General features: G+C 38.2%; 1 protein-coding gene across 1 annotated transcript in view; it reads left to right on the top strand.

Annotated features, from left to right (window-relative positions):
* The first annotated feature begins 1,554 nt into the window (after nucleotides 1–1,554).
* The window catches only part of afap1 (actin filament associated protein 1), a 108,880-nt gene continuing 85,810 nt past the window's right edge, over nucleotides 1,555–24,624 (top strand). The window contains exon 1 of the mRNA XM_088629283.1: nucleotides 1,555–1,829. The gene's annotated coding sequence lies outside the window, so the exon portion shown is untranslated. The remainder of the gene's footprint in view (nucleotides 1,830–24,624) is intronic.

The raw sequence follows: 24,624 nt of genomic DNA, 5'->3' as shown, positions 1-24,624 counted from the left end.
TACCTGAAACATGGGGAGCAAGGTCTGAAAGCCAGTCCTTTGCAGGAAACACACAAACAAGGACAAATGACCAATTTAGGGTTGCCAATAAACCAAACTACCATGTTTCTTGGAGGTTCTTGGAATGAAAGTCTAATTACGGCTAAATTTGGTCATTCAGTAAATTCAGATTCCATGTATTAACTGTCTTCCATCCATCCATTTTCTAACTGCTTTTTCCAATTCAGGGTCACAAGGAGGCAAGAGCCTATCCTGGCCAGCAACAGGTGCAGGGTACAACCTGGACAGGACGCCAGTCCATCGCTGGGCACACACACAGATATGCTCTCACTCACACCAGGGCCAGTTTTCCCAGAAGCAAATCAACCAATTAATACATTCTGGACTTTGAGAGGAAACCCACACAGACACAGACAGTTCTTTGAAAGAACATACATACTCCACGCGGATAGCACCCCAGGTTCTGAATTGAACCCAGGACCCCAGTGCTGCAAGGCAGTAATGCTAATTGCTGTGGCACTGAGCCGCGTGAACTCGATCTTGATGACTGAAAATCAGGAAAGATTCTTTTGGTTGAAGACCCAGTTATTCAAGCCAAAGATAAAAAAAACAGTTCCTGTACCAAGGACAATGTGATTTACCATTCCCAGAAATTACTAAATGTGCTGTACAGAGCCTTGCAAAATGATTTACTCCTCTGCAAAATTTCCACATTTTGTTATCATTTGAACTTGTAACCATGGCACTTTCAAATATTACTTTATATTTATAAACTTCAGTCTGCTTGATACTGATGAAGCTGAAAGTATGTAAATTCTGTTTTTCAAGAACATTTAACGATTCTAAAATACATGAGAATTGCTACAGCAGCAAAGATAGTTTTAAAGATCACACAATTAGCATGGTGATCTACTGTATGTGTATAAGGAACAAAAATGTTAACAAACTGTATTTGATCTCAATTACAGTGTCTAATTTGATCGTTGCAGTCACGATAAAGACAGTTCTTTGAAAGAAAACACCAATGCTTGTTATTCATCAAAACTTTGATATTACTGGTGTGGGAGGACTTTTACAAAGCACTGTAGCACTCATGCTGTAATATACTTCAGCTGCAAATAACATGCGCTAAAAAACATGAATCACTGAACATCCCACATGATTCACCGTGGGAAAGATATGAGTCTAGAGCTTCTAGTCTGCTGTCTGCACAGTGTCCTTGCAACAGCTTGACAAATTTAAGATAAATCAGAATCCGCTGGAAGCGTGAGCGGCGTATCCTCATGCCTCCCACAACATCCCATTGAAAACACCAGACGGATTCAGTTAAAAAGGCTACAATTGCGGCAAGTTGAAACTACAGATTTATGAAACGAAAGAATCACATTGCATAGAGGATTCACATATTTTAATAAAAATTGCTGAACACGAACTGATGCCGCTATGCTCGCCAAACATTTAAAATAATTGTTTGGATTTGCGAAAACGTAACCTGGATGCTGATTGGCTTGAGTTCGCGCGAGCGTGTTTTTAGTGGTCCTTCCTCACGTCACACAAACCCTTCGGCGACTTCTGTCTTTACTCACTGCCCTCCTCCCCATAGCTTTGCCTTTTGAAATTAATGCGGTGCGCTTAGGCTTTACGTTCCTATTCAGACTAAACACGGGGAATTTTGACAGTTCGCGTTACAGCCTGATCCCAGAAGTTAAGTACACGAGTTGGAGAGCCACAACGTGCCAAAGGGTCCATCCAGTTTGTCGGAGAGAATAAGGAAATACACGGCAATACCTGGGAATAGAGCTTATTCAGCGTGGGATAGTACACTCAAGGTAAAGCTCTTCATGGTTTGTGTTTCTTTGTTTTCTACTGAAACAATTTGATGAATTAAAACAAAAACTGTATTCATGGAGGGTTAAACCGGCATTCGGTTGCTTTACCAATCAAAGTTAGAGTTAGACTACCACAGAATTGGCTTTTTTGCTGTGGTTGAGGTTTAGCAATTTCCCATTGTTCAGACTTTTGTATTACTAGTAAATATAAAGCACCGTATCTTCCTATCGGAAAGCATAATTGCGTTTCCATTAATTTCATGCGTTCCAGATATGATTCTTTGGGATTACGAAATGAGGTAGTGAATCAACCAGTATCATTTTTTTTCCATTTTCATGATGCACGATTCGTTATTTCGTAAACCAACTGTAAATATTAATCTTTTATGATTTTGTCTGAAAATCCCAATGCAGTCTGGCTTCATTCGACTCGTGAAATCGATACATTTGATAAAATAATTCCAATGAAATATTGGTAGACCCATGTAACGGTGTACACTGCTGTTAAAGAACGCCACAAAGAGCTGTGATGACAAGGACCGGACAGCGTGATGTATTGTCAGCACGGCATCTTCACGCCAGTGATAGGAGGGTGATTGTGTATGCTGAGCACGCCGCAGGCGTCTTGATTTGTAACAGGATAACATCACCTGCCCCTAGTGAGTATATGTGTGAGAGCCTATGGAGCCTAGACGAGAGTATGGAAATATAGAAAACATGCAATTAATCAAATGCAGTACAGCTGGTCAAGGGTTCTTATAGAAAAAAATCAAGTTATTTGTGTTCTGCTTCTTTCGAGGATAAAAGCCAAGAAAATGGATTTGCTCACAACTACCGTGATTTTGCTGCTAAATGCGATATGGAAAACACAATGTTGAAAACAGGACTGCCACTGAATTAAAAATACTGAAAACAGGATTTCATGCATCAAGCAAGGTGGGGGGAAAAAAGCCACAAGCAGACCATGCATACATTATCCTTAGTCATAGAGGGTGCATTAGAGAAGTGCTGTCGTGGTAACTGATATGACACATTATGAGCTTGCTTTGTTATGACGTTATTCTTTTGGAAGAATTGATCAACTCTGTTGTTCAAAGGCTCTTTGTTTTACATTTGTTCCCTTATTAACACCTTCCTTTTTAAAGCTTTTACACCAACGGTTATCTTATATCACCCATCATGTTGTTTTCGGTTTGCTTCACTGACAAAGGATTGTCTACGGTGTAGACATTCACATGAGTGCAAGCTGTTCCATGAGCAAGCTGTGCTGTTGGCTGGTTAGATTGTTCTTTATACTGTAAGATGGAATGAATTCGCACACAGTGCCTGATCATTCAAATCAAGTGGAGCTGTTAAAGTGCCAATAATGGTGGTCCTACAGTATATAGATTACAAGTAGCCTTCCTGCTTGGGGTTCCTGGCAATGGTTAGGAAACACAGCTATAATATAGCCTTGATATAATCATGTGATCTCCAGGCTGTGACTCCTATACTATGGGTGTACTCATTTATCAAGAACCACTCCACTGCCATTACAAAGCTTTATGTGAAATACAGTAACTCCAGACAACTCATTTTAGAGATTTATAGTTGTTTGTATTGTACACAAAACGACTGGACCCATATTTCTAATGCTAGGTCCATCATCCTTTTGTGCCTTTTCTCAAAATATAACCACGGCACCTTGTACCAGAGCTGAAACTCAACAACTATTGATTTCTTGTAGATGACAATGCTGTGTTGCGAAAGTTAATAATAGGTAAATGTAAGTGCAGAACTATTTGACATCAGCTGTGGGGAAAAATCATCATCAAATGATACAGGTTGTTTAACTTTGAAATTCTTTCCATCTGACATCTTCCCCACAAGCTTTGAAACGTAAAGCATTCAAAGTGTGCAATAGCATTCGGTGCCGTGCCTTATTTCTTTCACAGATAAGAGACTGTTACTATAGCTTTTACACATTTCCCACCACATCTCCTCAAAACCACAGATTTCTTTCCTAATGATATAATCTCTTACCAATCAATAATATTAAAATGAGCTCAAGCTGAATCCTGACTAAATATAAAGAGTGGGATACCGTAGATTCTTTAAAATGTTTTTCGGCATGTAAGTATATAACCTTCCTTGAAACTGACAGGTTTTTTCTTGACAGACTGGTATATAACACATGGCTGGGCTGACATTTAATCCTAATGACTGCAAAACGGAGACCGCAGCTGCTATTATCCTAGAACTATCAATGATGTATTTCAGATTGACATATCTTTTGGACATCTGTTTCATCTGGAGACTAATGTGTAATCCTTTTGACAAACTGTAGTACAAGCTACACTGGAGGTGGTATACGGTATGTACTGTACTGACTTGTAATGCTGTACTTTGCATTTGTCTTTTAGATTTTAGGCTTTTTTAAAGTTATTCACTTCTCCATTGGTTCTATTCATTTGTATTGCAATGATAGACTTGGAATCAAAGGCTACAATGTATTAAGGTAATAGGATGGCAATTTTTATCTAATCTCCTTATGACAGATGTATTTGCAATATAATCCATTTTTCCTGTTGGTATAAATCAGCATGATACCTAGACTTACAAAGCATTAGGAAATCTGACAAATTGTATGCTTTAGCTCAGACGTTATTTGCAAGAATCCAGTTGAATGTACATCTCTGTTAAATTTTCACATCCTTATAGCAATAGGCTTCTTTGGGATGTGCTTAAATAGAAATGCTGAAGAGTCTCATGCAGAACTTCTGTACAGAATTCCTAAAATTACTTTTAAATGTACAAAGTGTATACATTTAGTGCATTTTCCAAGTATGTCTTTAGTTTTAAACCTTAACCACTCATTTTTGGATCCAGTTTGTTCTATTTTGTGATACGTTTTTTTCTGGATATTGCCCTTTGAATTCAATTTGGTTGACTTTTTTTTCCTGAAACATATAGGCCTGTATTACCCATATAAGTGTAATAAGATACAAATAAGTAGGTATTCCATCCACCCATGTTTTGCACATTAGATTGTTTATGAATTGTGTAATAGATACAGGACATGCCTGATCTCATTTAATTGTTCTCTTTCGTAAAAAAATAAAATCTAAATCCACATGTACAGTTCCTGAATAGTAATCACAGATGAGTTTACAACACGTACAGGAATCGATTGTTTGGTTTCCGATTGGATGTTTTGAATTGAGACAATTTGAAAATGGATCACTAATGAACAGAGCACTGGAAACTGTTTACCAAAGCAATTAGCCATGTAAACACAGATTCAAAGAATAGAAGATAGTTTTATTCATAGTTTTGACATAGGGGTGCAGTGTGGTATCTGGTCTCTTTTGATACAAGGGTATTGGGAAAAAAGATATACACTGTACATTACTGCACACAGCTGTAAGGCTAAAAACAGTACTTTTTATTCACAGTGAGGGAAAACTGAAATACACACAGAACCCTAACTCCTCTATAGTATGTAGGTGTAGACAAACCCTGTCTGCGATTCTCGTGGAGGGCGTTCATGAGGGAGGAAGGAAGATTGTTGTTGTATTGTTTCCCTCTGAAAACCCTTATCCAGCTCCTGAAAGTCCAAGATTATTTTTGTATTAACCTGAGGGTACGTTTTTCTTGCTCTCCATCTCCATCTCTAGGATCACTCTGCTTTCATGCACTCCAAAGGTACCACTTATTTGTAGTTTCTATAAGCTTTAACTACCTGTACATGCCTCAGTAATAACCTCTCTGCTAAAGGCCAGACATCTCAGCTGTTTACCGGCATCAAAATCAAAAGCCAACTCAAAATCTCAAAACAATTAAATCCTCTCCATGCGTCCCTAGAGAGGACATCAGATCCTTTGCTATGCTGTGCTTCAGTTGTGGTGTTTGTCATCATATGGAGTACCAGACCCACAATGCATGTTCCTTATTGGTACAGTAGGTTACCCTGGCCCCTGTGAGTGGATTATGACAGGTGATGTCCTGTCAGGATGAGAGTCCAGGTGCGCTTTTGGTTTTGAGCATTATACAGTATCACTCATGTGATATCAGGGTGAACCCATTTTGGCATAGTCTGGGTTTTGGAATGTCAGAGCTGTTAATACTACAGTATGTCCAACCTTAGAAACATTCCTAATGAGCTTGACTCAGAGGAGCTGACCAGTTTCTAAGTTTATTTCCAATACAAGAGAAAGATTATTTCAAAAATCTTTCTTGACTAATTATTTTTCTCCTGGCCATAGTTGTATACATTTCTCTTTGTTATTTACTTACATTTGTGTAATCTACTTACTTGTTCTTCTGTGTGGGTTTGTAACTATGGAACATCACTGCTCTACAGGTATCTCAGTCCACTTAAATAACTTGCCAACAGAAATTTGCTCTTTTCCCTTTTTTCTCCAATCGTTATTTTTGTGTCATTTAGAGAGGCAGAAAACGTTTGTGCTCAGAACCCCCAGAAGGCAGCAGTGGGAGGTGAACTGTGTTTATAGTGCTGGAGTATGCAGAATGTCTCAGCTGTTACTCTTCAGAGGAATAAGTAGTAAAATTGAAACAAGAAATGTATGTGGAGCTTTCTTCTGGTGTTAGGCTGAAATATAAAATTTCTCTCTTGCCCCCTCCTTTAGCAACTTGTTAAAAGCAATTTAGGTCTTTCAGCAAAAAAGTATATATATATCAGGAGCCCCTTTTAATTACAAGTTAAAGGAGTTGCTATGTATTATATTATGATAGTGTGAGCCCAGGGTAATTCTTCTGATTAATACAACGGAGAGCTCAAAAATGCTCAGCTAGATTTTTCTGGCAGATCATCATGAAGATGTAGTGGGGAAGAATGGCTCTAACAGTGTCACAGTGGTGTCGGGCTGCAGAGTGGCTATTTCTCTGTTATTAGAATATTGCCCCTGTGAGTCCACACATTGTCTGCCTTCCGTAAGTAAATTCTGGCTGAAGTACATTCTTGAATGTTATTGCTACTTCTGTAACATTTCTAATGCAGGGCCATGAGAGGATAATAATAATAATGCAAAGGAACAAGTAATAGGTTTATTCCATGCTGAAAAAAGGAAGAATGAGAACACAACGTTTCGGCCGTGGAGCCTTCTTCAGGTGTGTTTCCAATACAAGAGAAAGATTATTTCAAAAATCTTTCTTGACTAATTATTTTTAATAATCACTTTCATCAACTTTTATTAGGAAAATAAAAACACAGCACCACAAAGTATGTTTTATAAGAAACAAGACAGTCTCTTCTTTGAAATGTATTTGAAATCCCAATCTAGCAATGCGATCATTTTTTTTATAAGGAAAATTGTCTGATAACAGTAAAAAAAGGTGTGCTATATTAAAAAAGCACTAACTGCTAATTTGCCATTTTTACAGCAATATGGAAGTATAATATCACAAGTCTTTGCTTTTGCTAAAAATCACAAAATATCAAAAACTGAATGTCCTTACTGTGAGGCTGCAAAGAAATCTGAACATTCCTGAAGGTGAATCCAAATAATAAACACAGAAAAGGAGGACGGGTGAATGGTTCTGATGCAGAAGTTGAAAGAAGCACTTCTCTCGTGTGAATTTGCTGCTGTGATTGGAGGAATGATCACGCAGTGAAATCTGACCATTTAGAGATATATTGGAGTTTTATGGGTGTCCAAAGCAAATGATAAGTCTTATTTCTCTGTATCATTGTTTGTAGCTCAATAATAATTGAACTTGTATTATTTTAATACATGTTTTCCTAATTTTCTGTTTTAGTTTGGAAGGCTAAGGAAAAATCTTACTTTAGAAAACCTCAGATTTTTTTTAATCCAAAGTATTGGACATGCCTCTGGAGGGCTGGGTTAGGAAAGGGTTAAACATTGTATGTATCGGAGAGATCAAAGCTCTCTCCAAGTCAAGAGAGATTCAAAGACCCCTGCACTAGTGAGACATTAGAAGCCAAAATTGTTCTCAAACTGGATTCACACAATCCACTAACAGTTGCTGATAATTTATTTGTAAATGGAGAAATTGCGGATTTCCCTAGAATTTATGATTATTATGTTTCTTTACTCTCTTTTGCCTTACTCTGCCTGTTCTTATATTTCCTTTCTTTTGTTCTTCTTATCCCCAGTATTCCCTCTCTTGTACCATAACAAAAATAATAAGAATAATGAAGCTTTTCTTACCATTAAGGAGGCTTCATATTGTTAAGGAGAACATGTTCCTTGCCATTGTGCAAATGATTATATTAATGGAAGTCTTCAATGTTTAGTGAAACGTAAACTCTGAATGTGGAGCACAGCAGTGCTGTTCAATTAAGCTTGAATCATTGATCGCTAAGGAATTTTATATTGCAGTGTAATTGTGATGGAGTAAGCTGAGGCTTGAATCCTCCACCTGTTGGATTTAAATTGGATATACCTGCCTTAATTGGTTGGTTTGCCACTTGTGGAATGAAATTCCACAGGCAGAAAAAGGGTTTGCATCAGCATGCATAGTCTGCAAAGGAACAAGTGATAGGTTTATTCCATGCTGAAAAGAGAAGAGAGAAAACACAACGTTTCGGCTGTGAAGCCTTCTTCAGGTGTGAGCAGAAGAAGGCTTCACAGCCGAAACGTAGTGTTTTCTCTCTTCTCTTTTCATCATGGAATAAACCTATTACTTGTTCCTTTGCATCATATCATGTTGTTAAGTTAAAAAAGCCCTGTCTATGTTGCTTATGTAGAATTTAAATGGGGAAGCATCGTGAGTTATTTTCAAAATAAATGGAAGTTTTTTTGTCAAAATCTCACATGCAGGGGCAAACAATTCATTAACAAAAACATACTGATACCTGTAAAAACAATGTCTTGTAGAATGCAAGGAACTCTATGTGAATATCTAAACTGTCACTGACCCGATGAATCCAAATGGAAACGTGATCGTGGGCACATATGCAAGTGGTTTTATCAGTCATAAAAGTCACCGCTCTGAATATTTTTAAGCACTTCACTTTTGTTAGAAACTTTATGGTAACATAAGGATTGTTCATGCTTTTGAAGCCTTTCTATCACATAATACTATCCGTCCAATCCATTCAGATTAAATGCAGATTTCACCTTTTGCCTTTTGCAAATTTTTGCAAATATCTCCTTTCCCTTCATATCCTTAAATGTGAACTGCCTGAATGTTGATGTTTACTTTTGCAGAAATGTTTGGTTTTTCTATGATGTTGCTCTGCTGCTGCTGTTGGCTTCCTCATTATCTTCAACCACATTGGAAGATTACAGTACTTTCTTTTGCAGTAAGAAGAGAATTTAAGTGGGGATTTCTGGAGTTTGTGGATTTTTGTAGGATTTCTAGTTTTCTGAATTACAAATGTATTCCTTTCCCAAATGTACTGTACATGTTGCGTTCACTCATTGATGGGGGTGGATATTTGACATTAAATGGCAGTAACAGTACATATGGCTTACTGGTGGGTCATTAAACAACCAATCAACTGAACCCTCACATAAGTGGACAAGTCCAGGACAAGATGTAATAGTTCGTTAGCATTGATTACCATTTTTTCAGCGGTCTCCAGATTGCACCCAGTGTAAAAATCCATTCATTCCTGCTTTAAGAAGAACATGATCAGAACACAAGTGTGAGCACCCAAGGAGCCCACAGAGCTAGTACCTGTGGCCCCACCCCTTTTACTCTTCTTTCCTTCATTCCCCAGTGGACTGGAAGAAGGCAGTGCTGAAACATTTTATTTTTTCCTTTACTTTTCAGAGTGGACTTCATGTTAACTTCTTTCTTTGCAGCTTCCACTCTAACCTCTATATTATAGAATTATGTGGTCATTCTGTAGACAAAAGTTCCTCCAGTCGGGACATTCCTCTTATTGGGGAGCAGACAGTCAGTCATATACAGTATACTGTATATGTGCTTCGATGAGTATTGTGTTGTATCCTCCATAATATCCATAATATCCTCCACATTTGGTTGTCAATAGGAAATGTGTACTTATTGCATGGTCGTGGTCTACTTCGTACTAATGAGTTGTTAGTTCCCTAGATCTTAAGTGTAATTCAGGTAAGAGTTTGTGAACACTTAGATGTTCCTGGAGAATTATTTTTTTTGCTTCAAAATAGAAAGAAGCTGTTTTTATTTAGAGACTTAAAATCCTTTCTTTGATTCATGCTTTCTCTTTTTGTGTTAAAGAATTGGGATCAGATACTATAGCAATGTATTTGATCTCTTTTGCTTTTTAATTATTTCCCCACATTTCTTACAAATATATTGTATGAAATCCCCTAATTGTAAATGACCATGTATAAATGCACTTGGTCGTGGCACATTTATATCTAGTTTTGGTAGGAAATGCTTTACATCTGGTCATATGTATTTACATATTTACAATTTCGGCAACACTGAGTAATTTGCATTTGTATTTAAATGCTTCTAAACCCATGTTGGGTGAGAACATTTGGAAAGTCAACTGTTTCAGCTCTAGAATGTCTGTGGAAACAACTTGCATAGGAAACATTTTGAATAACTTTTCACCAACTTTGTCAATGACTGAACTCTCTCCTAGCCAGAAAAAATGACCTAATTCTTTGCTAGTTTTCCACAGTTTCATGAACGACTTGGTGACACCAGTTAATATAACTTGACAGACCTCCAATAAAAGCCTTACTTTCTTCTATGTTAAATAGCTCTGTGATTTGCAATGCTGTATACACAAAGGTAACACATGGTATTAATTAAGGCACAAATTAAACTGCAGATCAAAGTGTAAGCCACTTTGTTAACACTGTGCCTCAGGAATAAGACTTGCTAGAAACCCACTTTAGAAGGAATGATTAGGAGGTATAAACCTTTTAAACAGCAGTGACCCATGAATGAGAGGTACATAAAACGAACAGAAAAGCCTTGCTTGAAATTTTCTAAAATATATTTAGGAGTCAATGCTCATAGTAAACATTTAAATATTAAGGAAACAGTGTATCATTGTATATAATATTTCAAATTGTTGAATTAACTAATATTCAACAATATTGTAAACGCTAGAGTATCTGAGTGCACCAAATAATCTCTGTTTTATAAAATTACAAAAACAGCCCCAGTACACCCTATATCCCTACTACAGAGTCTGATCATCATACAGACAACTACAGCCTTCCAATCAAGGAGCTGATAGGTTTGTGTTGGATTTACCACCCCTATTCTACCAAAGCAGAAAATACAATATATTTCCCTTGTGCAACTGAAATGTGTTCATTGGGATTACAATAAGGTGACACTACGGAACACCCCATGTTGCAAATCATTGCAGATTACACCATGATTTATGAATGATGAACACTGCTTTACCAAAGTGCATGAACAGACAATCTTTCATCCAGTACTCAGGTTATAAGGGAAAAGCAACAGCTGGTCATCAGGCATAGCATCTGTCAGTATTATTTCTGATTCCTGTAATCTTTAAATACTGTATAAGAGGGGACCCACTTCATGTACTACTGATGTACGGTGCCCACCTAAATGACATATGGCAGCCATTATACACCAGTAGCCAAACTACACAGAGGTTTTAGTTGAGAACTGATAAATTATGTTGCAAATTGAATTACAGGGAGGTGGAAAATTAAATTATACATGCAAAGGAGGAGGTTATTGACAACAAGAAGAGCAAAACCTGTACTCTTTCTTTATAGTGTTCCATGTAGGCTACATTGTAATAAAATAAGATAAAAATTGAATATGTTCAATCTAAAAAAGAAAAAAACAACCATATAAGCTGCCTATAGGGGTAAGGCATCAGTCACATACAGTACACACAACATCAATCAAATATGTGTCTGCTGATTTTATATTGATCTTTTTAAGAGCTATCTCAGTTCATCTTGATTCATCCTTCTTGATCACTCGTTAATCTGTACACTGGTGTTTACTCCCTTGTAAACATGTCCCCAAGATATTTTTTTAACTTGATCCATAGTGTGAGTTATTTTACTGCTGCCAAACAATTTCACCCACACTCTGTGGAACCATCAAAGTGCCGTTGAAGAATCCTCATGGGTATTGAAAGAAAGTTATAGTAAATAAGAATCATGTATTTGGCAGATGTGCTGTGACCAAATAAGTTACAGACAATCTGTTAATTTGAAAAGAGTTAACTGCGGGGCATTTTAATAAGACATTCCTTACCCCCAGTCGTTTCACCCCCTGCAATTTTAGCTTTTCTATAACAACAACAATAATAAAAAATAGTTCTAATGAAATAGAAGTTAGATCCCCAGGGAGCAAGCAACATCCTCTAAAAGGAAATTGCATCATATTGAGGGAAAAGCTAAACCTACTGCTCATATTGAAGCTGTAAGAACTCTCGGAGGGTTCAAATATCTGTATATCATCTGCGTGATAATATAAATAATGGAATTGTGATCCCATATTATTATCTCTGTGGGAGAATGTCTTTAAAATCGGGAATTGTTATTGGGAATTGCTAATATGGGTTACATATTGACAAACAAAACACAAAATTGTGGTCAAGTGGATACCCAGGTTTATACGGGAAAGCTATTTCATCCTATTGCAATTGTATTATCACTGGAATGATATTTACAGTATGAAGCTTAGTGTTAAATGGCCAAAGCTTTTGAAGAATAGCAGATAAGATTATACTGTAGATTCTGTTTTGCCAAGCAGTCGGTGGTCTATAAGGTTGTAAAAACCATTGCTATAAACGGTGAGATGCACATTGTGTCAAAGACCTGGATTTTACTAACAAAATGGCAGCTGCACAGCAAGAACTCCATTTCACCTTTTTTTTTTGCTGTACTGTCACTAAAATAATGCTTGAAAAGTTTGGATTTATTTGCTACCAGTCTTTTGAGCTGGATCAGTTTGCATTACAGACTGCCAAGGAGCTGACTCAATGTGGTAAGTTAACATGGCAGCAACGTGTGAGGCATAAATCAGGAGCACCTCTGGTTGTTCATGTAATCTGCCAACTTCAGTGCAGCGGCTTCTAAGACTTAGGTAAACTGAGCTGTGATTAAAAAAAAAATGGCAGTTGAGGGCTGGTGACCATCTTGATTCACACAGGAATGCCATTACACATAGTCTTCCTTGTTCTCTTTTCTGTACTTCAGATAATGAAAAACAAGTATTCTGGGGAAAAAAGGTCTTCTTTACCATATACAGTACTGTACATCCCATGGTCATAATGTAACAAATGAATATGCAAATCAACACTAGATCAACAAGAGCATGATGGGAAATAAATACAGTACAGTAGTTTACAGATTATTATAAAAATTAACATAAAACATATCTTTATAGTTCTTCAATGCAGTAATCATGAGGAAAATGTAATGAAGTTGGAGAGATACGATGGGTAATGTGGAGGAAAATGTACACACAAACCTTGAATTAAGCCTCTGATACACTCAGAGAAGCTTCAGCCACTAAGAATGTTCTGGATACTTTATATGTCCTGACACCATGAGTACATGACTGCTGATGAGGAGGAACGGGTGTACATCATATGTTAATTGGAAGGTAACTATGAAGGTACGTAAGTAGTTTGGAGGTAATTCGCCAAACAGGTTTTGAACAGGATGAATGAGAATTATGGGCTGCATATCTACAGTATAATGGAAAAATAATTGTACCAATAAAGTCTGGAGTTAACTGAACAGTTTTTGAGCAGGAGCAGTGTGTTTAACCAAAATTGGGAAGCATATCTGGAAATTAACGTTTTGTGAACTCAGAGTAAGTGGTCGGTGGATTATGTAGCTTCACTGCAGCTGCCAAGCCACATTTGGATGTTTACTAACTGGAATCCTTCAGGAAACCAATGGAGGAGAGCTTGACCCAATTGACCTTTCTGAATGAATAAGCAGTGGCGTCTTGACTCTTCCCCCTTTTTCCTGGTATTCTTTTGCAAGATAACTAATAAAGTGGGATGTGATACAGTCTATGATAGTCATGGGAAAAAAAACTCCTCAAAATTACAATTTTAATTAATTACAAGTTAAATAAATGGTGCAGGTTTTAAGATGCCCTTTACTCCAGTATCATTAGAATCAACTAAAGAATGCACAAAGTCATTGAGCATTTCTTATGAAAATCATATTAAAGTTCTGGTCAGTTAAGAAATGGATAAGAGTATCTACAGAGATACAGTATAAAGTGGTAGGTAAAATCTCACTTCAGAATGCTCCGTCTACATTTAGGTAGTAAGAATGTGTTGTTTTTAATTACTTTATATTTTCTTTAAACCACATTTTTTGACAAAAAACGGTATAATGAGATTTTCCTGAGGATTATAATATTACATTAAGTTTGGTAACACACTGGAAGTGACTAGTCAGTACAGAAGCCAAGAGTCATAACCACATTTTTGTTTGGCTAATTTAGAGCTGTAAGATGAAAACCATAATGAACATTAGGAATGGAAAAGGTCGCTCATCCAGTTGAGGGTTGCTCTTTTTTTTACTTGTCTTTCAAGTTAAAGCTATAGCTGAGGAACTGTGTGAGTTGTGCTCATCTCTGTTGGAAAAACACTGAAGGTACAGTAAGACAACTTATTAGCTCAATTTTTCAGTGCTCTCCAAAATACCTTCACAGCCACAAATAAATCCCTCTAATGACTTCCATCATCATTTTTTGTCTGAGTAAAAAAAAAACTAATTGCTCGTGTGGGCTTCCTCTGGGTGTTCCAGTTTTCTCTCACAGTCCAAAACATATTGGAAGGTTGGCTTCTGGGAAAACTGGCCCTGGTGTGAGTGTGTCTGTGTGCCCCGTAATGAGTTGTACCCCTTTTTGTGCTCCTTGCTTGCTGAGATGGGCTCTGGCTCCCCCTCGACCTTGATTTGGAAAAGAGGTTTGAAAATGGATGGTTTTGTGTGTGTTTTTAGGTATAGTGACTTAACTTGTTGCAAAACCTACCAGAGTTAAAACAGGTTGATTGGAAAGGTTATAATATTTTGGGAAAATATTGGCCTGGGATCTACACAAAAATGTGTATTGTGGATCTTCAGCTAAAAGTGAGAAATCCTTGTAATTAAATCAGGAATTTTTAATACAGCAGTAAAGAAGGGCTTTTTAAGTTAGCAGGTACAGGTATTTCCATGATATAAGGCAAGGGTCGGCAAACTACGGCCTAGGGGCCAAATCCAGCCCGCTAAATTTTTCGGAGTGGCCCGCAGCTCATTACTGTTTGAATCTCGGGGGTTACTTTTTGCATCAGATATTGGAACTCTTCCGCCATAGGCCTCTACTTGTTAGCTCTGCTGCTCTCCTGTCACTAACGGTCAATTGCAGGACAACACCTATTGCACGATGCATTTTATTTTTAGCCTATCAGACGTCGGCTTTAGCCTAGGTTACAAATGCCTGTGCCTACAACTGACTCTTATCGTGAATTCATTTGGATTTGTATTACCTACTGTGATGGGTTCAATCACGCAAATGACGTCTAGTGAATGCTATCGTGTTTGAAAACAGGCAATGATTTCAAACGGTTCTAAAAGTTATAACTGACAAGATGCTGACTGTAAGTTATTCCTGCCATGTTGAAAAAGAGAAAGATCGATGCAGACGGTCGAAAATTCAGCGATAAATGGTCAGAAGAGTACTTTTGTGTCCCTTAGAAATAAAAGGTAATGTGTCTTATCTGTCAGGAAACAATTGCCGTGATTAAAAAATACAACATAAAAAGGCATTATGAGACAAAACATCAGGCTAAGTTTTCGGAATACACAGGAAATGGGCGGAGGCGAAAAAAATAAGACCGGGTGAAAAAGTTGCTTCAGGGGCAGCATTAATTGTTCAAGAGAAAATTTGAAGAAAATGTTGCGGTACCCAAGCTAGTTATCGAGTATCGCAGCTTCTAGCAGCAGCTGCCAAACCCTTCACGGACGGTGAGTTTATTAAGCAGTGTATGCAAGAGGTTGCGGAGGAGATGTGCCCGGAGAAACACAACCTATTCCAGTCGGTGAGTTTATCGGCTAGATAGAGGATTTCACTCAGATGGCCCAGCAAGGTAGTAAAATGTTTTAGTGGCCCTTGCTCTGCAAAGTTTGCCAACCCCTGATATAAGGGAACAAATAATAGGTTTATTTCATGCTGAAAAGAAAAGAAAGGAAACGCAACATTTTGGCTGTGGAGCCTTCTTCGGGTGTCACAGCGAAACGTGTTTCCTTTCTTCTCTTTTCAGCATGTAATAAACCTATTTCTTATTCCTTTGCAGCCTATGCATGCTGATGCAGCTACCCACCTTAGAGTCACTGAAAGAACCTGGTCAGGCGAAGTGGCACTTAAAAGGCTCAGCCACTAAAGGGGTTTATTTGGAGCACAGGCTGGGCTCTGTAGTCAACACATTACTTGTATAAACACTGTGCTCAAAAATATAGACTGCTTCATTCTTTAGAATTCTGCGATTTCATATCTAGTGTGAAAAAATAAGAAAAAGAATACTAATTAGGGTAAAAAATGCTTTGGATCTCGTAACTTAATACATGTTATTTATTATGAATAATTCCAATTTTTGTTTTGAAACTTTTAATTGATGTTAGTACAATATTTACCATAAGACGGGTATGACAGGTTTCAGCAATATTCAGGTAGAAATCCTGTTTCAAATCCTTGTATCTGCATCCAATTTCTAACAGCTTCTCCTAATTCAGGGTCGCGGGAAAGCTGAAGCCTATCTTGGCAAGCAGCGGGCACAAGGCAGGATATTCTTCATTGCGATTATATTATGGGATATCGGGATATGGATATGGAGTAGCATTTGAACTTTACAGGATTTTCACACTCTAAGCATTCCAAACCAATTTATGCTGGAGCATAACTGTTTTAAAATGTCTCTTGTGAATTTTGTGACCCCAGTGTAATTTAGCAGTGCTTTTTGGCTGTCTATAGTCGATTTCATCTCATGAGTTTATTATCCAATTTTCCAGGTGTTTTTTTTTCTTTTTTAATGACAAAATACACAGAAATGATCCAAACAGAGCACAGTTCCTCTAGCTAGGGGTCAGGTACTATATATTCTGTGATAAAGTCCAAGGGCTATAAAAAGGGCGGGTACAGAGAATGGAATTTGGAAAGGCCTGATTCCACTGTGCTTAACCTTTGTCCAACCAGAGATTCGAATATTTGGATTGCTTTAGGTTGCAGCTGGTATATGGAGATGGAAGCAGGTTAAAGAAAGAGAGGCATGTCTGTTTTTTTTAAAAAAATGAGAGGGAGTGCCAAGAAGTTAACATCTGTGCTGAATTTATTGAATAGTCAGAAATACAGGTGTTTACGGTACAGTAGGTATTTTTGCCGTGGGCTTATTGAACCTCTTTCTTCTAAGGTTGATGCTGGGTTTTGGCAGCCACTTATGTATGTGGGCATATTGTTCATTTACACAGCTTGACTTAATATAGAACAGCTTGAGAAAATAGATTAGTCCTTCACTGAAATCTTAGATTTTTATCTTGCCTTTACCTATTCAACTTGGAAGGATTTAACATGCATTAACTTTCTATGAGGATAGACATGTAGGGAGTCTAGTGTTTTTATTGCTTGTAAGGGACAGACCTTTATAAGGCTGTGTTAAATGTTTGGCTTAATTTAGTCCCTGAGTAAAAAAAAAGTCTGGTATTTTTCTTTCTGCGTTTTATTCTTTTGCAGGGAAAAAGTTAGGAATTTCACATATTTGAAATGCTATCTTAATCTAAGTCCTAATAGTAGGTAAAGTTAACCTGTTGAAGAAATGGTTCAAAATATGATTCAATCCAAATGGCACAAAACATGATCGTAACATATACTTATCCTCGGATAATGCAATAATTAATCTCCGTGTGTGACAATGTGAGCATTTGAAATCTGTAGCTGGGGGCACCCCCATTAGCAGGCACTGAAACTAAACAATGATCATATTGGTTTTGAGTTTTGGTCCATTCCGCCTTAAAGAGTTTCTTCTAATCTGTGACATTTGCATGGGCAGCTCACTTCAGGTCCCACCACTCCACAAACATTTTGATGGGATTTAGGTCCAGACTTCAACCAGACCATTGTAAAATGCAGGATTGCTTCTTATGCAGCCAATTTTTTAAAGAATAGTTTCTTTGTTTATGATCATTGTCGTGCTGGGAGACCCATTTCGTCTGAGCTTCAGGTCAAGGACAGATGGCCTCACATTCTCTACAATCTTCCGACCTCTAGATTCAAAGAGAGCTTCTAACCCACAGCCACAAGACTCCTAAACTCCACCTCTTAAATCCTCCTACCCCCCACTTACACCCCTTGGTCTTGCACTGAACTCAAAATATTGACACTAATTTTATTTTGCACTGAACTGAAAATACTACGACTTCTGAATTTTGCATACAGCTGCTATCTAAATGCTGGTTAAACGATTGAGGCTACCCTGTCCCTGTCTCGAAGAATTGTGTGTCATTTTCTATATTTCTGTCATCTTTGATGCCATCTGTAATGTCATACGTCATGTGAGGAAAACACAGAAGTAAGCATTTCTGTGTTCTTGGGTACATATTGTATAACAACTGACTTTAACTTGAACAATGCAGAGTTCATGGTTGCATCAATGACAGCAAACAGTCGAGATTCTGAGGCAGCAAATCAGCCCCAAACTATCTCACTTCCACTGCCATGCTTGATGGTTAAGAAAAGGTTCCTCTTTTCAAAAGCAGCATTTGGTTTTTGCCAAATTATTTCTCTTGGAGAACAAAGTGTTCTACATATGACTCTTCTATCATGAGAACATTGTTCTAGAAGCCTTGTGGATCATGTATCCGCTCTTTGGTCAGGTATCATTGTTCTTTTTGGAGAGCAGTCGTTTTCTCCTTGCTATCCTTCCACGAACACCTATCTTGGTAGTCAGTTTCTGAAAGTGCACATTAGCCAAGGTAAGAGTGACCTGCAGTTCCTCGGATGGTACTTTGGGGTTCTTAGTAATGTCCTTGATGATTTTCCTGCTTGGTCTTGGGGAGATTGTGTTAGGACAACTGCTACTGGGTAGAGTGACTGTTGCCTTGAACTTTCTATGTAGAATATCTGTCTGACAGAGGATTAGTGGAGACCTCAATCCTTAGAATGGTTTTGTAACCCTTTCCAAATTGATGAGTATTAGTCTTTTTCTGAGGTTCTCAGAAATGTCCTAAGATTGTGGCTTGACGTGTTTCCACACACCTGTATGGTGAAGATAAAACTCACAACATTGGTGATCTCTGTATAGCATGTGGCCTTCCAAACCCAGCACCCAGATCTATGTAAATACAGTATTTAAACATCTGATTCTAATTATTCCTCTAACTGAGCAAATGAAACTAGGGGTTGAATTAATTTTTCACTTCTCCTGTAACCGTAATTACTTATTGTTTGTTTAATTCATACATTTATTTCAAGAAACATGGAATTAGAAACTATAAACCCTATTGGATACATAAAGATGGATTTTGATTCAAAATAGCTGCCATGGTAAAACTCTGAAATATCTGTATTTATTTTTGGGGTTCACAAACATTTCCTCAACACTGTACATCTACATCTGGGGTTATTGTGGAGTGTCCACCTGGTCAAAATTAATATGCGAGTTCAGACAGAATTAAAATAATTTTCTGAAATAACTGTATTAATGTAAATAACCGTTTTGTATAAGACGTAGAACAGCTAGCATTGCAATGGAAGAAAGTGGAGTACAGTAATGTAAAATACTTGCCAGATCTTCATTAAAATTAATGTGGTGGGAGAGCTTAATAAATGATAATTAACTTTTATCTGTTCAATGTATCAATGTTTTGCTTGTCTATCCATCCATTTTCTAAGCACTTCATCCAATTCACAAACAATGGGTACAAGGTGGGATACACCATGGATGGGATGCTAGTTCATTGCGGGGCACATACAGATCCCAACGCACACACTCGCATAATGGCCAGTTTTCCAGAAGGCATTTAACCTGCCGTTTGTCTTTGGACTGTGGGAGGAAACTGGAGCACCAAGAGGAATGCCATGTGAGAACAAGGAGAACATACAAACTCCATGCAGATACCACCCCAGGTCTGGAATTGAACCCAGGGCCCCAGCCTTGCGAGGCAGAAATACAAGCCATTTATGATACAGTACGTACAGTATGTAAGCGTCATCTTTGAAACTCTGTTTCTACAAATTGTTCATGTAAGCAGTTCTCAAGCTAGTGTCAAGTTCCTTTATTTTAAATTTGTACTTAAATTACTTTAATTTCCTTTTGGTGAACTCAAGCACACCACTGTGCTGACATTACTACATATTTTTATGATTAAATACTCTGTTGATATTAATACCATATTTACCCAAATAGAAGCCACAGTTTTTCTAAATTTCAGGGTGGTATAGTCTACCTGGCAGCTTACATTTGCATAAAAGTAAAAAAACAAATGGAAGTTGATTTGGTTGTTGACATACAGTGCCTTGCGAAAGTATTCGGCCCCCTTGAACTTTTCAACCTTTTGCCACATTTCAGGCTTCAAACATAAAGATATAAATTTTTTATTTTATGTGAAAAATCACCAACAAGTGGGACACAATTGTGAAGTGGAACGAAATCTATTGGATTTTTGAAACCTTTTTAACTAATAAAAAAAATGAAAAGTGGGGCGTGCAAAATTATTCGGCCCCCTTGCGTTAATACTTTGTAGAGCCACCTTTTGCTGCGATTACAGCTGCAAGTCGCTTGGGGTATGTCTCTATCAGTTTTGCACATCGAGAGACTGAAATTCTTGCCCATTCTTCCTTGCAAAACAGCTCGAGCTCAGTGAGGTTGGATGGAGAGCGTTTGTGAACAGCAGTTTTCAGCTCTTTCCACAGATTCTCGATTGGATTCAGGTCTGGACTTTGACTTGGCCATTCAAACACCTGGATACGTTTATTTGTGAACCATTCCTTTGTAGATTTTGCTGTATGTTTGGGATCATTGTTGGAAGATAAATCTCCGTCCCAGTTTCAGGTCTTTTGCAGACTCCAACAGGTTTTCATCCAGAATGGTCCTGTATTTGGCTGCATCCATCTTCCCCTCAATTTTAACCATCTTCCCTGTCCCTGCTGAAGAAAAGCAGGCCCAAACCATGATGCTGCCACCACCATGTTTGACAGTGGGGATGGTGTGTTGAGGGTGATGAGCTGTGTTGCTTTTACGCCAAACATATCGTTTTGCATTGTGGCCAAAAAGTTCGAATTTGGTTTCATCTGACCAGAGCACCTTCTTCCACATGTTTGGGGTGTCTCCCAGGTGGCTTGTGGCAAACTTTAGACGAGACTTTTTATGGATATCTTTGAGAAATGGCTTTCTTCTTGCCACTCTTCCATAAAGGCCAGATTTGTGCAGTGTAAGACTGATTGTTGTCCTATGGACAGACTCTCCCACCTCAGCTGTAGTTCTCTGCAGTTCATCCAGAGTGATCATGGGCCTCTTGGCTGCATCTCTGATCAGTCTTCTCCTTGTCTGAGCTGAAAGTTTAGAGGGACGGCCAGGTCTTGGTAGATTTGCAGTGGTCTGATACTCCTTCCATTTCAAGATGATCGCTTGCACAGTGCTCCTTGGGATGTTTGAAGCTTGGGAAATCTTTTTGTATCCAAATCCGGCTTTAAACTTCTCCACAACAGTATTACGGACCTGCCTGGTGTGTTCCTTGGTCTTCATGATGCTCTCTGCGCTTTCAACAGAACCTTGAGACTATCACAGAGCAGGTGCATTTATACAGAGACTTGATTACACACAGGTGGATTCTATTTATCACCATCAGTCATTTAGGACAACATTGGATCATTCAGAGATCCTCGCTGAACTTCTGGAGTGAGTTTGCTGCACTGAAAGTAAAGGGGCCGAATAATTTTGCACGCCCCACTTTTCATTTTTTTATTAGTTAAAAAAGTTTCAAAAATCCAATAGATTTCGTTCCACTTCACAATTGTGTCCCACTTGTTGGTGATTCTTCACATAAAATAAAAAAATTATATCTTTATGTTTGAAGCCTGAAATGTGGCAAAAGGTTGAAAAGTTCAAGGGGGCCGAATACTTTCGCAAGGCACTGTATTTACCAACCACCAAACCAACCAGTCAGTGTTGAATTGTTTGCACATACTGTAATGGACCACCATTTGGGTTGTGAAAGTAAAAGTATGATGTTTATCTGGACATTATTTGCATTTTGTCTTTTAATCTGTCCTCCATTTTCCTTTATTTATGTAAGAACAATTGAACTTATTTTTATTTTATCCGTTTCTATTTACAAAGGTAACTTGTGCTTTATAAAGTTCTTTTTTTCAATATTCAGTCCAAATTAGTTGGTTCATCTTATATTTGTGTAAATACAGTAATAAAAATAAAGTAATTACTGAATTTCACAGTATAAAAATAACTACACCAGAATGATCTGTTTTGGGACAAAAAAAAAACTCCAGGCTTTTGTCACTCAGGTTGGGGACAGTATGTCTCCTGGCAGTTTCCGGTACTGTGGTTTAGTGTTTTGGAGGTCGTCTTAATATTCATCTCTCTCACTCTCTCTCTCTTCCTTTTTCTTCATATCTCTAATGCTGCCAGGGTGCTGTTTGTCAGGTCACTTTTGCTCCTTTATGGGCACCTGCCCTTTTTCCTGGGGCTGGCAGATGGTTTAGTGCCTTACTTGACCGCAGCTGATCTCCTAACTGTGTAACTGGTTATGCCTCTTGGTCTTTCACTAATGGCCTTTGTCGAATCCCAGACCACTCATTGTGCCCCCAGGGAGTCTATCTGAGCATCCCATCATTTCTGTCTTAATCTCCCTCTGTCAACCCGAATGGTAACCTTTGCTCCACTTTTACTTTCAGCTTTTGGTTGTAATATTCATGGCATATGATGGCTATTCCATCTGTGGGACCGATCTGGATGTGGATTCAGTGACATGGTGATCTTCCTTTACTTCACTGTACACTTGAGCCAGCTCCAGCACTATTCATCTGAGCTGCTTGACAGCCTCATTCTTTTTTGAAGCAGCTTTCTTTGAGTTCAGTGGCCTGAAATAGAAACCGTATCATCTGGGCTCTTTAGGAATATTGATTACGCTTTGATACAGGTCTGTGACGCTTGTCTGTTTGCTGTCAATTTCAGAGTGGGTTTCCATCTGCTCACTTTTTAGCTTCAGCCTGTCCCTGGCATTTAGTCTGAAGTGACTGTCTTTGGTAAAGCATAAGTGATCAGTGCCACACCAGGTCCCTGATTCTCTCATTGATGTATAGTTCTGTATTTTGGCATGTTGACCACGCCAATCTGACACTGTATCCTAATCTCTCTGGATTTTCACTTGGGGGAAGTTTTCCATTTTTCTAGGCAGGTGTGGTTCTTCCAGCCTTAGTAACATAGTCTGCCTGAACAGCATATACCTCACGGCTTTTACCACTTTCTCAGTCACTTTTCCGAGCTCCTCTAAGCACTACTACACTGATAGTGTTACATGTTCAAAAGCTCTGGTTAGTTTGTTTGGGGTCTGCAAACCTGCTTGCTTTACTTTCAGCTGTGAAAGGTATAACTCGTTTCCTTTTTGCCATTTTTCAAGTTTCAACTTGGCTTTTTTCTGAAATATTTCAGGTATTTTCAGACTTTGGTTAGCATGGACGCAACATCTTGTCCATCTGCTGTCAGAGCTTTTGGGTCATTTCAAGAAGCAGGGCCGATTCGGGTCTGTTTCCTTGATGAAGCTCCCCATGGCTTGCTGTGGGATTTCAATAACAGTCTGAGTCTGCTTCCAGACACAAGTAAGTTAACAATGTAATAGTTATGCAGTTGAGATCTAATTCTTATATATAACGATTCATAACTCATTGACATTCAACATAGCCTTTCCCTTGTATTGCAAGGGCCAGAAAACAGCCAGAAATTGACAAGAAAGTATCACCCAGAGTAAGCCCACACAAGAGAACATACAAACTCCAAGCAGATACAGTAGGTATCCCATCTTCAGAATGGAGCCAAGAGCCTCATTGCTGTGAGAAGGCATTGCTAACTACTGATCTACCATGCTGCCCTAGAAATTTGTTATACATAATATTTTAAAGTAGATATGAATACAGTATGCATATGTAGCCTAAAGGGAGGTAGCTCTGCTACAGAGCGATTTCGAAAGATGGGCTAATTTCACACTTCATGGTCAATGACAATGCATAATACAGCACCCCTGGAGATCATGTGATTTATTCAGATTTATTTATGTGGTGGATTGAGAAGCTCCATACGGTTAATTGTATTTTTCATTTGTTTCTTTAACTATTAATTTGTAAAAAACAGTTGTGTACAATCTACAGGGAACTCAGTACTACGTATCTTAACATGAAATGCATAGGATTACTCATAAAGAGTGTATTGTTACAGTATGTACAAAGTAGTATTTATTTGCTCCACTGCTGCCATCCATTTGATCGTGCTGTAGAACCTGCACAATAAGTATTGTAGTTTCAGCATAAACAGGGTGAAGTATAGAAGGACTATTTTTAGTCCCGGAGCTGCTTCAGTAACCCTGAAGGTCTGTTAGATCTCCTGCAAACTCTGTGAGACGCTGGCTACCACATCCTCAATGGAGGAGCTGGCTAGAATATCTCAACCGTTGCTCTGCCTGTTGAAGGCTGCAGTAGAATTCAAATTTCCATTATTTCAGTCTCGTTGCCATTGGATCAAGATCGCGTTCTGTTTAAGATACTGAATGTGTGGAAGTTGGTGTGCTTCTTCCTAACGCAAGGTTTCATTCCCTGGCCTTTTTTATATCATGTGGCAACACATGTGGCAAAAGGAAATGTAAAGAAATGCAACTTTGTT

This window comes from Lepisosteus platostomus, chromosome 1 (assembly GCF_059453375.1).
Source record: "Lepisosteus platostomus isolate fLepPlt1 chromosome 1, fLepPlt1.hap1, whole genome shotgun sequence".
In the NCBI taxonomy this organism is placed as follows: domain Eukaryota; kingdom Metazoa; phylum Chordata; class Actinopteri; order Semionotiformes; family Lepisosteidae; genus Lepisosteus; species Lepisosteus platostomus.
This window is presented reverse-complemented; position numbering and strand designations above follow the sequence as displayed.